We start from the raw sequence: 18459 nt of genomic DNA on the forward strand, positions 1-18459 counted from the left end.
TTTTTTTATAAAAAAGGAAAAAATATGAAAAAACAATTTATTAATATTCATCATGATAAATAAAATGTTAAATTTTAAGATTTTAATAAATTAATATTTGTAAAATTATAATATAGTATTTAATAATTTTCAATTTAAAAAAGTTTTTAATATGTAATTAAAAACATACACATTAAAAAGTATAAAAAAACAAATACATTTATATAAAACCATATAAAATAACAAATACATATTTAAAAAATCAATACACAAATTATGATGTGGAAACATTTATATCAGATCAGTGTCCACCACATACCTTGATATATGCCTGACTGGAGTTGGAATACAGAATTATAATTGTTCATTGTCCAGCACCTTCCCTGATATTTGCTTGACTGGAGTTGGAATAGTAAATTATAATTGGTTAGTGTCCAGCACCTTCCCTGATATTTGCCTGACTGGAGTTGGAATAGTAAATTATAATTGGTCAGTGTCCAGCATCTTCCCTGATATTTCCAGCACCCTGATATGTGTTTGACTGGAGTTGTAATAGTAAATTATAATTGGTCAGTGTCCAGCACCTTCCCTGATATTTGTCTGACTGGAGTTGGAATATTATAATTGGTCAGTGTCCAGCACCTTCTCTGATATGTGTTTGACTGCAGTTGGAATAGTAAATTATAATTGGTCAGTGTCCAGCACCTTCCCTGATTTTTGCTTGACTGGAGTTGGAATAGTAAATTATAATTGGTCAGTGTCCATCACCTTCCTTGATATTAGCTTGACTGGAGTTGGAATAGTAAATTATAAGTGGTCAGTGTCCACCACCTTCCGTCATATTTGCATGACTGGAGTTGGAATAGTAAATTATAATTGGTCAGTGTCCACCACCTTCCCTGATATTTGCATGACTGGAGTTGGAATAGTAAATTATAATTGGTCATTGCCCAGCACCTTCCCTGATATTTGCTTGACTGGAGTTGGAATAGTAAATTATAATTGGTCCGTGTCCAGCACCTTCTCTGATATTTGCTTGGCTGGAGTTGAATAGTAAATTATAATTGGTCAGTGTCCAGCACCTTCCCTGATATTTGCCTGACTGGAGTTGGAATAGTAAATCATAATTGGTCAGTGTCCAGCACCTTCCCTGATATTTGCTTGACTGGAGTTGGAATAGTAAATTATAATTGGTCAGTGTCCAGCACCTTCCCTGATATTTGCTTGACTGGAGTTGGAATAGTAAATTATAATTGGTTAGTGTCCAGCACATTCCCTGATATTTGCCTGACTGGAGTTGGAATAGTAAATTATAATTGGTCAGTGTCCAGCATCTTCCCTGATATTTCCTTGACTGGAGTTGGAATAGTAAATTATAATTGGTCAGTGTCCAGCACCTTCCCTGATATTTGCTTGACTGGAGTTGGAATAGTAAATTATAATTGGTCAGTATCCAGCACCTTCCCTGATATTTGCTTGACTGGAGTTGGAATAGTAAATTATAATTGGTCAGTGTCCAGCACCTTCCCTGATATTTGCCTGACTGGAGTTGGAATAGTAAATTATAATTGGTCAGTGTCCAGCACCTTCTCTGATATGTGTTTGACTGGAGATGGAATAGTAAATTATAATTGGTCAGTGTCCAGCACCTTCCCTGATATTTGCTTGACTGGAGTTGGAATAGTAAATTATAATTGGCCAGTGTCTACCACCTTCCCTCATATTTTCTTGACTGGAGTTGGAATAGTAAATTATAATTGGTCAGTGTCCAGCACCTTCCCTGATATTTGCTTGACTGGAGTTGGAATTGTAAATTATAATTGGTCAGTGTCCAGCACCTTCCCTGATATTTGCTTGACTGTAGTTGGAATAGTAAATTATAATTGGTCAGTGTCCAGCACCTTCCCTGATATTTTCTTGACTGGAGTTGGAATAGTAAATTATAATTGGTTAGTGTCCAGCACATTCCCATATATTTGCCTGACTGGAGTTGGAATAGTAAATTATAATTGGTCAGTGTCCAGCATCTTCCCTGATATTTGCTTGAATGGAGTTGGAATAGTAAATCATAATTGGTCAGTGTCCAGCATCTTCCCTGATATTTGCTTGACTGGAGTTGGAATAGTAAATTATTATTGGTCAGTGTCCAGCACCCTCCCAGAAATGTTAACATAACTGTGTCATCATTTTAGAAAAATAAGTACACATGGATGTTTTTTAAATGTTTATTGTCAATTTGTATTTATAAGATGTACAGTAAAATATTAGAAAAAATTAACTTTTCATATAAGTACATTGGAAACTAAGATGTATTGAATAACAATTATTTTTAATCATAAAAGTTGTACTTTTTCAAAAAACACATTTTTACTGTATTTATACAAAAAATATGAAAAATTGTCATAATTATATTTGGGTAACAAGTAGTAATATTTATTAAAAATTATAATCACATGTTTTACCAGCTTGTTAAATTTATATTTAATCATTTTAATATAATATATAATAATATTATTAAATATACATGTTTGATATATAAATTATTATAAACTAACAAGAAAGTAAATATATGTTTTAAAGATTTAATACAAAAAACACTGTAAAATACTTTGATAGATATTAAATACAATGTTCTTAATAAAGAATACATATACATTAATTATTGTTATATGTATACAATTGTTTTGGTAACAAACATTATTCCTAATAATATATCAAATAGTAAAATAATGACTTAGTTGGATATCATGTTTCTGAATAGTTTTTCATTTTTTACATACATGGTTAGAATAATTAATAATAATAGTTAATATTTTTATTAATTATTAAAATGAATTTACAATTGTTAACTAATTATAACATTATTTTCAAATTAAAAAAAAACATTCTGCTAATACTAACTCAATGTTATAGTTGTAATTGTATTTATTTCCTATTGACATATTTAAATTATATTAATAATAAAAATAAATAATATATATTATTTATTCATATTATTAATTTACAAATGCTATAATAATCTATATTCATTTAAATAAAGGAAAAATATTTATTATAAATATAAATTAATATTAAAAAATTAATATATATTTATTACAATGTTTACAATTTTTAAATAATATTAAATAATATTCGAAAACATAATTTAATATTAATAAAAAAATTATATTTAAGCTAATTAAATTGTAATGTGTGTTACAACATTTATTTAGAAACTATAAGTATGGGTATGTATTTTATTTCTTCTTAGAACATTGTATTTAGTATGTTTACGATTTTAATATGGTTTAAGGGGACTACTTTTTTACCGCGTAAGGTTATTTTGCTTCATTCTGGACTGGAGAAGCTCGCGGTTGGGAGCTGCTTCGCGTAGAGAAAGGTAAGGTGATTTTTCACTAATATTTCTTAGAGAGTAGTAGTGCTTGAGGGTATATTCAAAGTGTGTAGTGTTATTGTGTGTATGTAGTTGTGGTTTTATTATGTTTTAGGTGAAAGTTCGTTGTTATGGAGGGGTTGTGTATGTTGAAGACCTAGGGGTCCATTAGGATGGCGGGCGGAAAAAGTCCACCTGCCACCCTAACGGAGATCGGGACCTCCCGCCTCAAGGGCGGGGGTCCCGACATTGGCATTAGGATGCACCCGCCACAGTGGCGGGCGCATTCCTCAAATTAACATTGTGGCGGGCGGTGCTCACTGCACCGCCCGCCACAATGTTAAAAACAAATGCACGCATTTGCATAATCGAAGCGGCAGGCACCGCGCGGTGCCTGCGGCTGCGATTATGCAAATGCAGGGGGGTACCACTGGGGGCTCACATGGGCCCCCCAGAGTGCACACCGCATGCCTTTCCGTGGCGGCACAGGCATTGAAAAATGCCTATTCTAATATGGCTGGCGGTGTCTGATAGACACCGCCACCATGTTATCCCTTTTCCGCCCCGGCCGCAAGGAAAACAGGCGGGCGGTGTTTCCCACCACTGCGGTCCCCTCCGCCATCGTAATGTGGCGGGGGGAATGCAGGGAAGGATGTCGGGCGGATTGCCTCCGCCAGGGTAGCGGTGGTCACCGCTACCCTGGCGGAGGCAATCCGCCCGACATCCTAATGGGCCCCCTAGTGTTATTTTATGCTTAGTATATGTGTTTTAACATGTAGTACATTATTTTAATGTGTATTTTGAAATCTTTGGGGGTTTCAGTGGGTGGGTTTCTTTATGTATGCTTTTTTACAGGTTCCGCTACTTCGCCGTATAATTCCATGGAAGGATGCCTTTTTTTGGGGGGGAGAAAAGAGTGTATTACTCATAAATGTAATATTTTAACTTTTTTCGTGATTTCCTGGAGTGGTTTTTATTATTTTTTACTATTTTTGGGGTTCTTATGGTTGTTTGTTTTTTTACTAAGTGTGTGTATGTTCATATTTTAAATGAATTCAATACACTTGGTTTAGTCCGCGTTTCTTGGAGGGAAAATTGTAATATTTTACTAATTTCCCGTTTTTTGTAGAGTGTCGCATTGGATTAGGAGAAGAATATGCGTTAGAGATTTTTTACAAGGTGTGTGTATCACTTTAAATTAAAAAGTGTCCACACTTGTTTTATCTGAATTTCCTGGAGCGTTTTTTACCAATTTTAATGATTTTCAGGTTTTTGAGGGTTTCTAACATTGGATTTGTACTGGATTGTAAGGGATTGTATGGATTATATGTGGCAGGATTGCGTCTTCTTCTGCTACATAAATTGTAAGTATTTATAATTTACTTTATTTGGGTGGGAAATGTTGATTTGTATGTCATTGGCTTGTTTGATGTTATTATAAATATTGCATATTTGTCAACAAAATGTTTTAAAAAATGTTATTAGTATGTTAAACAAATATGTATTATTTATTATTAAATCCAAATGGTAATTTCTTTTACATTTAAAATCATTATCATAAGCTATTGTCTTTTTTGGTCTGATACTTTATAGTAGGCTTTTAGCTATTAGTGATAGGTACTCTAATCCTCTGGTTGAAGGATTTAGTGTCACTTGGCTTTGCAGGAGTTTGAACATTTGTTTGGTTTGTTTTGTGAGTTTAGGTCCTATTTGTGTAACAGATTGTTCTATCCTTAGCTCCTGGTAGCTTTGTTCTTTTTGTAAAGCTTCTATTAGGTTTTGGAAGGTGGGTTTGGCTCTGCTAGTGGTAGCTTGGAATGCATTGTGCCACCCTTCAACACTGTTATTAGTTTTTGCCTCTTGGTTTAATGTACTTAGATATACATTCCACCAAGGTATGTGGAATTTTGGTTGGCGTCGGTGCCCAGATCTATGTAACCTTCCGACCCAAGTATCTTCAAAATAGTCTAGTAGTGGGGCCAGTTTATCTTCATACTTTTTGTAGTATGTGCTGTCAATTAGTAAGTTATAGTGTTCCGCTACATCAGTAACTGGAACATAGACTAGTGCTATAATTTTTTTTATTTGGTATGCAAAGTTGCTATCAGTTGAGTATTGAATGCTTAAGGTGGATTTCTGGAGATGTCTCCATATACTTTGATTGAAGTGATAGTAGCAACCTTGGATTGCTGCGTGGGGAAATGTTTTCAAAATGCTATTTATCATAGCTAGCTCGAAATCAATAATTATTTTTTGGGTAAAATAATTATTGATTTCATTTTTGATTGCATTTAATATTTCAGTATATGTATTTTCTTGTTTGTTAGGTAACAAACAGTAAATAAAAGGGATATTGTAGTGATGGTATAATCCATGTATGGAATATAGCTGATAAAATGGTTTGGGACATAGTTTAAAAGTCCCATCCATCATCCATTGTTCACATTGTTGTATTTTCCTTAAATTTGTTGTTGTTGCAAACATTATTATTCTGTTGGTGGTGCTTTCATTGTCAAAAAGTATACATTTTTCATTACTGTGTGTTGCGCTCATTTCTGGGGAAATTACAATTTCTTCAAAGGTTGTAGGGTTAGGTTGTGTTGTGGTAGTTAGTCTTTTAGTGCGTGCTATTGTGCGTTTAAGGGAGTCAATTGAGGGTAGCTGACCTGAAGCATGGGCTGGAATTTTTAACAGTTCTTCTTTTAGGATTTGTGTGGTAGGTTTGTCACTCTGTGTGCTAGCAGTTTTTATACTTTCCAAAGCATCCCTTATCTCTATCTCTGTAACATTGGGGAGGTGATTGTGTTCCCTGGTATATAATACATTTGTCTCTTCAGTAGTAGCCCTCCCATAGCATTTGTTTGAGTAGTATTTGGTACATTTCCAGAATAATTTTCTTCCAGTTTGTCTTTCCTGATTATAAACATACCCCATATAACATAACAACAATTTATTTTTCTGTGACATTACAAATTCTGCACCTTCAGTCATTTTGTATTACTTGTTCTAGGAAAGAGTAGACATTTATATTTCAGTATTTATACTTACAGTTGGTAAATTTTGTTATGAAAAATGCAGAAACTGTGTTTTTCAATTTATTTCTTGTATGTTCTTCTTGTTTTCCTGTTGGTAGGAAAAGTAAAAAATTATAAGCGAATGTTAAAAAATGATATCAGTTTTTTCTAGGACAAAGCTGTATTAAATTTAGCTTTTTAGGGATTTTTAGGAAATTATTAGATATACTTACTTGTTTAAATTGTTGAGTGTTTGTCTTTGGTAGAGTATATGAAGGATGTAATGTGAATATCTGTAGAGAAGATAGAATAAACAATAAAAGTTTATTAGTAAATTGATTTATAATTTTAGGGACTTTAAGGAAGTAAATACATATACTTACTTGTTTACATTGTGTAGTGTTTGATGTAGGTAGAGTAGATGTACGATGTATTCAGAATATCTGTAGAGAAGATAGAATAAATATTAAATGGTGTTTAGAAGATAGCTTTAGCCTTTTAGGGCCTTTTAGGAATTCTAAAAATATACTTATAATTTTAAAATGTGTAGTCTTTGCCTTTGGTATAGTAGATGTAGGATGTCTTTAGAATATCTGTAAGGAAGATAGAATACGCAGGAAATGGTGCTTAGAAAATGGTTTTAGTATTTTAGGGCCTTTTAGGAAAAGTACACATATACTTACTTGTTTAACTTGTGTAGTCTTTTAATTTAGTAGAGTAGAATTAGAATGTTTTCTGATTATCTGTTAAGGAGATAGAGTAAAAAAGGAATGGCTATTAGAAAATAGTTGTTAAGAACTGCAGTTGGTGTATTAGAGAGCATTTACATATACTTACAATCAGTAATTAGTGGTGAAGAAATAGGAGCCGTTTTTTGATGTGTTTAGGATATGTCTAAATAACAAATGTTGAATGAGATAAATAAATGTTATTTAAACAGTTAGGAAATATAGTAAAATGTTTAGCCTAGTGCTTGTGTATTATAAAAATAAATATAAACTTACTTGATTAATTTGGTAGCAATCAGGATTTGTAATGTAGATTAATCAGGAACCATTTTGTCAAAGTGTTGCCTTCTTCTTTCTATAGAGTTAGCAGCAACAAATGGTAGTAGGCATGTACTTCTTTTATAGTGTGTATTTTTTGTGTTCTGTCATTTTATTGGATGCTTTAAGAAAGGGAGCATTTTATTGGCTAGTTTGAATTTTTTTACAATTAATTGGTTTGTTTGTTGATGTGGGAATGGTGATCTGTGAAGAGTCCTGCATTAAAGCTGGTTAGTTATATATTATATTATGAATATAAGTAATAATAATGTGATAATATATGTCGAATGTCTTAGAAATATTTATATTTTAATTGCAATGTTTTCATGATATGTTGGAAAAATGTTAACACATATAAATGTATTAAAATAATGGTATTTAACATGTTATACTTTTTTTTAGGATTGTGTAATGTATTTTCCAAGAAGATTTATATTGTATGTAACATATTTATGCTTATAATCCTAAATTGATATTCATCAAATTACGATATTTTTGTAGTCAATATTTTTGCAGACGATATTTTTGTAGAGTTAGGTTTATTTAGCTTAAAAACGATATATTTGTAGTCGATATATTGGTTGTCTATATTAGTGATGACGATATTTTATATTCTCGATATTTAAAACTCGGTATTTTTGTACTTTGTTAAATAAGTATAGAAACTCAATATTATTGCTGTCGATAATTTGTCAACGATATTTTGGCCAGTAGCTATATTGTCCGTCAATAATATTTCAGTGATCCGGTTCAGACCAAGTAGATGTATGCAGTTGCTCTGTGTCACTGGTACCTGTTGACAAAAGTTTAACTTATATCACTGCACAGTATGGCTATTTTGCTCTTTAAGACCCACCTTAAGGCATACCACAAAGGTATATGTGTAATATTTCCTAGGACATTACAGAGATCACAGGGAAATCCCATGTGGTTGTCGTTCTCATTTCAACAATGGAACCCTCCTTATGCTGTCCCACTCAGAATTATCAGAGACAAAGGTGCTTAGCTAATTTACGAATCAAAACAATACAATATAGAGACACAATGGAAAACTATATGATTTAAGATTTCCAAACCCAGCCGGGAAAGGAGTTTATTTTATGGAGATAATGTCCAATCTTAGAATATACACAAAATGGTTTGACACAAGCCTGTGCCGTACATATAAAGAGAAAAGAAGAATAAAGAAAGGGTGAAAGGGGTGTTTTTATCAGGCAAAGGAAGAGAGCTAGGACAGGGTACTGTGAACAGATCAGAAAATAGCAATAACAGTATCGCCTGGAGTGAGGTATACACAATCACATTTACTAATATTATTGGTGTAACCACACTCATTAGTGTCGACGTTTCGATCCCTAAAGCTCAGCAGTCCCCGGGTGAGACACACCTCCACTGTGAATCGCGTCCACAACGCCATATTATTGGTAATATTCGTGCATGGCCACTGTTGCCTACACGCATCCGGCGCTGTCCCAGCAGTCCCTGGGTGAGACGTGCCTCCACTGTGAATCGCGTCCATAACGCCAGATTAGTGGTAATTCTCGTGCATGGCCACTGTTGCCTACACGCTCCAAACTACTCCCCGAATACACCAACAGCGGAGTAAGAGCTGCCATTTCATGCAGTCACAAAACGGATCCTGAAACCCTTTCATTATAATAAGCGTTTTGTGTCTGGACCCCCATAAAAGACCTCCCTGAAATAAAATCTACATGTACCTACGCTGAATCCTGAAGAGAAGGATCATCCCCCTCAATTCCTTTTGAGGTCCCTGACCTCGGTACATTGAGGCTTTTTTCATTCAGGCATACTTTATCAAATAGTCCTGATGATGATCCCACTTATCTAGTTGAGCTTTAGGGATCGAAACGTCGACACTAATGAGTGTGGTTACACCAATAATATTAGTAAATGTGATTGTGTATACCTCACTCCAGGCGATACTGTTATTGCTATTTTCTGATCTGTTCACAGTACCCTGTCCTAGCTCTCTTCCTTTGCCTGATAAAAACACCCCTTTCACCCTTTCTTTATTCTTCTTTTCTCTTTATATGTACGGCACAGGCTTGTGTCAAACCATTTTGTGTATATTCTAAGATTGGACATTATCTCCATAAAATAAACTCCTTTCCCGGCTGGGTTTGGAAATCTTAAATCATATAGTTTTCCATTGTGTCTCTATATTGTATTGTTTTGATTCGTAAATTAGCTAAGCACCTTTGTCTCTGATAACTTAGTTATACCCATGGTACTTAGCTATCCGTTGGGTCCCCCCTTGTATCATAAAAAGTCCCACTCAGAATGCCATGGTTTCCTTGCTAAGCTGTAAATCAGATGTCATACACAGGTCCTCTATAGAGATTTCAAATAGACCACAGTGACCTCCTCCATAGATGGTTAACAAAACACTATTGTACGTCTTCTTGCCATTGGCTATCCTAAAAGTATCATTATGGAACTCATCTCAACACAGTTTATGGAGGAACCCCCTGATGACTGTCCTAAGAAACCCACTGTAAAAACCTCACACATTCCTATAATATCATAATGGACATAGGGGAGTGCCCCATATGGTATCAGGTCATAGAGGTACTCTTCTCTAGACATCTCATATAATAAACAGCCTCAGTAAGCCATTTAGAACAGGATGAACTGAAATATACATTTATCATTTCATTGTTGCAGTTTGGAGACAAGTCAAATGACTCAGTGAGTAACTGACTGGCTGACTGACTAGGTAGCAAAGTGATCAAATCACTGTGTGACTATAGTGACCTTTTCAGTGTGGAAATTGAATAACTCAGTAACACATGATTCAGGATCTGAGTTCACGTCTTTGGGTGGTGGAAGTAACTTGAAGAATGTGTGAGAGAATGTTTGAGTACAACAACTTAGTTTAACAAGACAGTGATTGAATACAAATGTGAGTAATCCAATAGAAGTGTGCCATTATACAGTGATTGAACGAGTGAGTAACTGGTCCAGTGTGTGAATGAGTTACTGTACCTAATGAGTCAAAATAGAGAGTGGGCCCGATTCATAGAACTAACTTAAGACAAAATCCTAAACTTATTACTTTTGGTATTCACAGAAGGCATTTAGTAGTAGTACAGTTAGGATTTTGTCTTACGTTTGACTTAAGACAAACTTAAGACAAACTTAAAACAGACTTAAGACAGACTTAAGACAAACTTAAGACAACATCCTAACTTAAGTCTGTCCGTCTTAAGTCTGTCTTAGGTTTGTCTTTAGTTTGTCTTAAGTCAAATTTAAGACAAAATCCTAACTTTTCTACTACTAAATGCCTTCTGTGAATACCAAAAGTAGTAAGTTTAAGATTTTGTCTTAAGTTAGTTCTGTGAATTGGGCCCTACATGAGCAAGTGGAAGTGAACAGTATTAAGTGAAAAATCTATACATGATCTGCTTTGATTGTTGTCTGTAAATACAGTAAGAGGTTCCCTACACAAAGACAACTGTTTATGGCCTCTCTTTGCTCTATGCTTCACGTGACGATGTGGATCCTTATTATTAATGGCAGAATATCCATGTACTTAATACTGAAGTCATAATACTGTGGACACCATTATATCAAAGTTAAGAATATGGTCTTTTTTAACAATTAAATCAAAACTTTAAATCCAAATTGGTTTAATATTGTGGATTTTAATATTGATTTTATGTGCAGCTGTTACTAGTGTGTAATTTATTTTATTAATAGTTTTTGTAACATCCTTTCTTATTTGGAATTCTGGGTTTTATTAGGGTGCTTTACATTTTTTTATTCTAAAATATTTATTTGTTTTATTTAGTTGAATTTGCAATTGTTATGTTTTTTGGGTTGCTGGGTTTTAAAAGGTTTTTGTGTGGGTACTGGCTAGATAAAATAATACTTAACGTTTAATTTTTCAATTTTAAAAATATTGTTCTGTTTTTATATTTTTATTTGAATTAAACTAAATTGATTACATTCATGTCATTTTATAAAAGCATTTATTTTTTATGTTTAATGAAATTTTAATTTTTGTACATTGGAAATTATTGAGGTTTTGAGTACAAAATGTTATAATTTACAACATTTAATTTCTTTGTTTCAAATATGTTGTATTATTTGGGTAATGAGTTTTAATTATCCTTTCTATTGTTTAAAAAGCACAATTTGTTTAAGAAATGTTTTTTCTGTTTTTAATTTTTTTTTACTATATTTACTTAAAGGAAAATGTTTTTAATTAATTGTTACACATTTACATGTAACATGTGTCAAATAAATTATTGCATTAATCTAAATTTAGATATTGATACATTTATGAAAATATTTATGTGTATATTACTGTGTTTTGTGGGTCATTGGATTCCCTGTTTTTAAGTATTTTACCACCCACATGTTTGGTATGTTTATGCTCTTGTCCATGCCACCTTAGAACTCCTGCACATTGAGGATGGACATTCATTCTGCATTGAGTTGTATAGACAAATTATGAGATATTTTCATTTCTGTGTCATCGTTTAGTACTATTGGGGCTTTCCTGTTTCCTTGGTATTTATTTATAAATAGTCCATGATGTATTAGTGTTTTAATCATCACTCCAAGATGCCGCTCCCCCGGTGCAATCTGCATTGAGTACATTTTCTATGTTTTATTCAATTTCACACTGGTGGTTTTCGGATTGTCATGTGATTAAGGCCACCAGGGCAGTAGCACGTCTTCTCTATTTTCTTCATGATAAGCTATAACAATAAAGTATTAACTCTACTTATGCCAGACAGATTGAGCATCTTCTTCTGTTACCTTCTGTTGTTTGATGGTAATTGTTTTTACTGGATGCTCCTCCAGTGTCAACCCTCCACCCCTGCAGGGCACAGGCTAAAGATGGGAACTGAAGTGATCATATCTATCGCTGTTATAGGTTTTTAATATATATTTATGCACATTTATCCCATTTTTTTCAATAGTTAGTTTTAGACTGACTGACCCCACCCAGTCTCCACTGGTTTCCCAAATGTTGCTTATTTTGGAGGTGGTATATAAATCCTTCGGAGACCAATGATTTTGCGAATGTGGTTTAGTTATGAGTGGAAATATTAAATCTCACTCCCCATGGGGTGCAACGCTTTTCCCAATATGGCTTATTCAGAATTGGCAGTAATAAATCTAGCCACCTTGGAGTCCAACACATTCACCAGTGTTTATTAGTTTGGAGTGGGAATAGGAAATCTGCCCCCCCCCGCCCCCCCCCCCCCCCCCCCCGGCTCCTAGTTCTATGCTTTCCCCAGCGGTGCTTAGTTTGGAGTGGGAATAGCAAGTATGAATCTCCCCAGAGTTTAATTTTGTTATTTTACTCAAAATGTAAATGTATTAAACACGGCTTCATAATTAGGTAGAATATATGATTTTACTTTATATTTTTGCATTTAAAAAAGAAACATGGTTATTTTGAGATATTTAATTTTTATTTATTTTCAGATAAATCAATGTATTCCCCCAATTGAACACCCACTCAGAGGCTTACACACCCACTTACATACCCACCCATAGACTCATATACCCATTCACACACCCATTCAAACACGGATGCTGATATTCAAAGACTCTTCTACCCACTCACACACCTAGCTATAGACTCACACACCTACTAACAGACCTACAGAGAGACTCTCTCATCTACTCACACACCCATGTAGACACCCATGTGCCCACTAACAGACTAAGTGAGACACTCATGCACCCCCTCTCAGTCCAACTCAGAGGTTTATACACCCACTCACTGACCTACACGGATACTCATACACCCACTCACAGACTCGCTCATGCACTCAAGCACCCATTTACAGACCCACTCAGAGATCACATTCTAACTTTCATACCTACTCAAAGACTCACACACCCACTCAGACAGTTATGCACCCTTTCATAGACCCACTCAGACAGTCGCATACCTACTCACAGACCCACTCAGATACGCTTGCACTCACTCACAGACCCATTAAGACACTCATCCACCCATCAAATACCTACTCAGATACTCACAGACCCACTCATAGTCTCACTCACATGGGATACATATGTATCCATTTTAGACCCATTCAGACACTCATGCACTTACTCACTGACTCACACAGACACTCACACACCCATAAAACCACTCACTTACACACTCATACACCTACTCACACACCCACTCTCAGAGGTTACAGGTTATATTTAGGAAATACAATTTCATAAAACTTATAAATTCACAAAAAACAAAAGTTGCATGGATGTCATAGTTAGGAAATAGCATTACAAATGTAGAAATGTACTAAAAAATCAATGGTTACAGGGAAGTTATAGTTGGGTAACAGAATTTTAAAAACTTAGAAATTCCCTGAAATAAACAAAGGTTATAGGGATGTTTAAGTGAGGATTTTTTTAACAGCCCTAGAATTTTAAAAAACAAAGGTTACTGGGATGTCATAGTTAGGCTGACAATTCAATCACTCATACAATAATTCATGTACCCACTCACATACCCATAAAGCATACTAGATACCATCTGACAGACAGATACAGGCATTCATACAACCTAGTCAGTGACCCATACATTCGCTGAGACACCTAATCACTCATTTATACAGTCAGTCACGCACCCCACTCTATCGTCGATACAGGCATTCTTATAGATATATTTAACACTCATAAACACTTTAAAAACCCTCAAAGTCACAGGATGATGTCATCAGTGATGTTTTTGAGGTGTCATCTGTGACGACTTTTGTGATATCACTGACCATGTCATGAGTGATGTTATATGAGAGTTCATAAGCAGTGTCTTGTGGGGGTGTGGTATAGTTAGCTCTGCTAACTACAACTGCTGAATTTCTCTGGTTTTATACGAGTCAAATGTCGGCTTAACTATAATGCCTCTGTAACCTTTGTTTTTTCAGTGAATTTATAAGGTTTATTACATGCGAATTCCTAACTATTACATCCATGTAAGCTTTGTTTTTTTCAGTGAATTTCTACAGTTATTTTTTAAATCTATTTCTTAATTGTAGCGTCTATATTATTTTTCTATAATTGGGTATTGTACATTAGAAATATATTATATACCACTAACTTTTTTATTTGGCCTGTGTTTATCATAAAGTACATTAATTACGTTTTTTCATCTTAAGAATTTTTTGAGCCTGCACAACATTGTCACATTTACTGTTGGGAATCTGTGATTAGCAAATGTGTTTCACATACTAAAAATGCACTTAAATAAAGTTTAAGTTTAGGTATTTAGTAAGATATTGTTTTAACTTTTCTTTTTGTGATCGATTTGTGGAAAAAAACACTTTTATAAAAAAATGTTTGCAACAACCGACGTCGTCGCGGCGAAGTTGGTAGTCACGAAGAGCGCCTGTTTTGTACACATAGTGAACAACATATACAGACTCATTCCACAGTAGATTTGACAGTAGGGCTTTATTAGTCTACTCTTAAAATTCATATTTTTGTAGTGAGTCTACAGAAACACTGTCTTCAAAGACTTTTTTCGGTTTAAAACACATAGATGCACATAGTGCAGACAGTGTTTGATGATAGGGGTTTACTACTGGGGAGGTTTAAGCATTATATAGTTGTATTTTATTTTTATTGTTACCATTTGTATAATGTTTCCATCTTTTAGAGATGCCACTGCACATCGTGATATTTGAGCATAGGTACATATTTAGAAACTTTAAAAATTAATATTTCTCTATTTATTTTACTGTAAATTAATTTTTACTTCTATTTCTGACAACTGTGATGGTGTCCGTCATCGTGAACGTCATGTGATCGGAACATAGAGTAATCTCATTGGATAACACACTCTCCATCTATCCTAACAGGAAGACTCCACCCATATCTTTTTCTGGAACCTTTGTTTCATTGGAGCAGCATTGAGAGCAGGTGCTGAAGTTGGTGAGAGAGGAATGTTGCAGTTTCAGATGTTTTGAAGTTGTATTTGGCTACAGAAGATTTGAAGAGGAGCATGTGGTCAGGAGGAACAAGAGGACGCACAGGATATCCATGGAGAAGATTCAGATGATGAAGAACCTCTTCAAAGGGAGACCAGCATTGCCTAGGACTTTTTTTAAATCCCTTCTGGATATTCTAAACCTGTAGCAACATTGGCAAAAGGCTTTCTTTGTGAAAAAGATATATCCAGAGGCAACAATAAAAAATATAGCTGTGGCACAATATTGATGCTTTACTACTTTAATACTTATCACAGTAACAATTTTAAGAGGGTGATGCAACAAAAAGGATATGCAGGGCCATCAACAGCAGTGCCCAGAACATCTACATCTGGCCAAAAGATTCATGTTGAGGTGGAAAATCAAAGGGCAAGAAATGGCTCCAGAGTTCTCTCATGTCTCCATGTATTGCATGGACTGTGAGCTAATTCGAACTGCAGGAGAACAGTACATCTCAGCTCTGAGTACTGCAGCCAACATCCACAAATGTTAATTTTGTTTTCAAATTTACTTGCTACACCTTTTCTTGATTACATCTTCTAATTTTACAACCTGTTGTTGTTGATTACTCTGCATCAAAAATTCACAAAAAGTTTAAAAAACAGTTAAAAGAACAAATAAAATGTCATTTTTAGAACCGCATTTTACGTTAAAAAAAGAACTGCCTGGGTGACTGTATGAGTGTATGATTAGTGCCTGGTGATTGCATAATTGTATAAGTAGTGCCTGAGCGATTGTATGAGTGTCTGAATAGTGCATTGGTGATTGCATGAGTAGATAGATAGTACCTGGGCAAGTATATAAGCGCATGAGTACTGCCTGAGTCATTGGAAGTCTGTAAGAGTAGTGCCTGGATGATTGCATGACTGCATGGGTAATGCTTTACTGATTGTATGAGTGCAAGTGCAGTGCCTAGATGATTGTGTGAGTGTAAGTACAGTGCCTGGATCATTAGATGAGTGAAGCTGCAGTGCTTGGGTGAAAAAATAAGTGCAAGTGTAGTGCCTGGGTGAACGGATAAGTACAAGTACAGTGCCAGAGTGCTTGGATGAGTGCATGAGTAGTGTCTGACTAATTGGATGAGAGCATGGGTAGTGATTGGCTGAATAGAGGAGTACAAGTCCAGTGACTGGATGACTGCATGGGTGCAAGTGCGGTGCCTGTGTAAATGGATAAGTGCAAGTGCGGTACCTGGTTGAATGGACAAGTGCAAGCGCAGTGCTTGGGTAAATGGATGTGAGCAAGTACAGTGCCTGTGTGTTTGCATGACTGCATGGGCACTGCCTGAGTGATTGCATGAGTGCAAGGGAAGTGCATGGAAAAATGGATACATACAAATGCAGTGCCTGGGTGAATAGATGAATGCAAGTGTAGTGTAAGTATGATTGGATGAGTGCATGGATAGGGCCTGGTTTATTGAATGAGTGCAAAGTTAATGCCTGGGTGATTGTATGACTGGATTAGTAGTGCCTAGATAATGAAGGAGTGCATGAGTAGTGCCTGGGCCATTGGATGGGTTTATAGGTAGTGGGAGGATAATTGGATAAGTGTATGGGTGATTGTAAGAGTGTAAGAGTAGTGCTTGGGTGATTGGATGAGTACATGAGTAGTGCCTGGGTGATTGCATAATTGCATATGTAATGCTTGAGCGATCAGATTTGTATATGGGTAGTGACTGGTTGATTGTATGAGAGCATGGGTAGTGCCTGATTGAATGGATGAGTACATGGATAGTGCCTGAGTGAATGGATGAGTGCAAGGGTAGTGCCTGCATGATTGCATGTGTGTATCAGTAGTAACTGGTTGATTGCATGAGTACATGGGTAGTGCCTGAATGAATGGCTAGGTGCAAGGGTAGTGCCTGGGTGAGTAGATGAGTCCATGGGAAGTGCCAGCATGATTGGATGACTACAAGGGTAGAACCTGGGTGATTGGATGAGTGCATGGGTAGTGTCTGGTTGATTGGCTGAGTGCATGGGTAGTGCCTGGCTGATTTGATGAATGCATGGGTGGTACTTGGATGATTGGATGAGTGCATGGGTAGTGCCTATGGGATTGGATCAGTGCATGGTTAGTGCCCGAGTGATTGAATGAGTGCATGGGAAGTGCCTGGGTGATTAGATAAGTGCATGGGTAGTGTCTGAGAGAAATGATGAGTGCAAGGGCTGTGTCTTAGTGATTGGATGAGCACATGGGTACTGCCTGGTGATTGAATTAGCGCATAGGTAGTGCCTGGTTGATTACATGAGTGCATAACTAGTGTCTGAGTGAATGGATGACTGCAAGAGCAGTGCCTTGGTTATTGAATGAGTGACTGGGTAATGCCTGGTTGATGGGATCAGTGCATGGTTAGTGCCTGGGTGATTGGATGAGTGCATGGGTAGTGCCTGGTTGATTGGATGAGTGCATGGGCAGTGCCTGGGTGATTGGATGAGTGCATGGATAGTGCCTGGGTGATTGGATGAGTGCATGGGTAGTGCCTGGGTGATTGGATGAGGGGATGGTAGTACCTGGGTGATTGGATGAGTGAATGGGTAGCGTCTGAGTGAATGGATGAGTGCAAGGGTAGTGCCTGAGTAATTGGATGAGTACATGGATGCTGCTTGGGTGATTGGATTAGTGCCCCAGTTGTGCCTGGTTGATTGCATGAATGCATGGGTGGTGCTTGAGTGAATGGATGAGTGCATGGGTATTGCCTGAGTGATTGGATGAGTGTATGGATAATGCCTAGTTGATTGCATGAGTGCATGAGTAATGCCTGAGTGAATGGATGAGTGAAAGGGTACTGCCTGGGTGATTGAATAAGTGTATGGGCATTTCCTGAGTGATTGGATGAGTGCAAGGGTACTGCGACCTGTGAAGGTGGGGTCGACATCGCACACTCTGCAAGCGCCCTGGTCCCGCCCACCCTACTACTGGGGTGCCTCCCCCCCCCTAGGGTGGACGGTAGAGGTCCCTTGGAGCGGGGAAACCACACAGGATACCGGGCAGGCTCACGGAGATCGCCATTGAACAAGACCGCGATGATCCTTGGCGACCCTGCGGCCAGACAAGCTTGGGGA

The sequence above is a fragment of the Lissotriton vulgaris genome, chromosome 8 (genome assembly GCF_964263255.1).
Source record: "Lissotriton vulgaris chromosome 8, aLisVul1.2, whole genome shotgun sequence".
NCBI lineage: Eukaryota > Metazoa > Chordata > Amphibia > Caudata > Salamandridae > Lissotriton > Lissotriton vulgaris.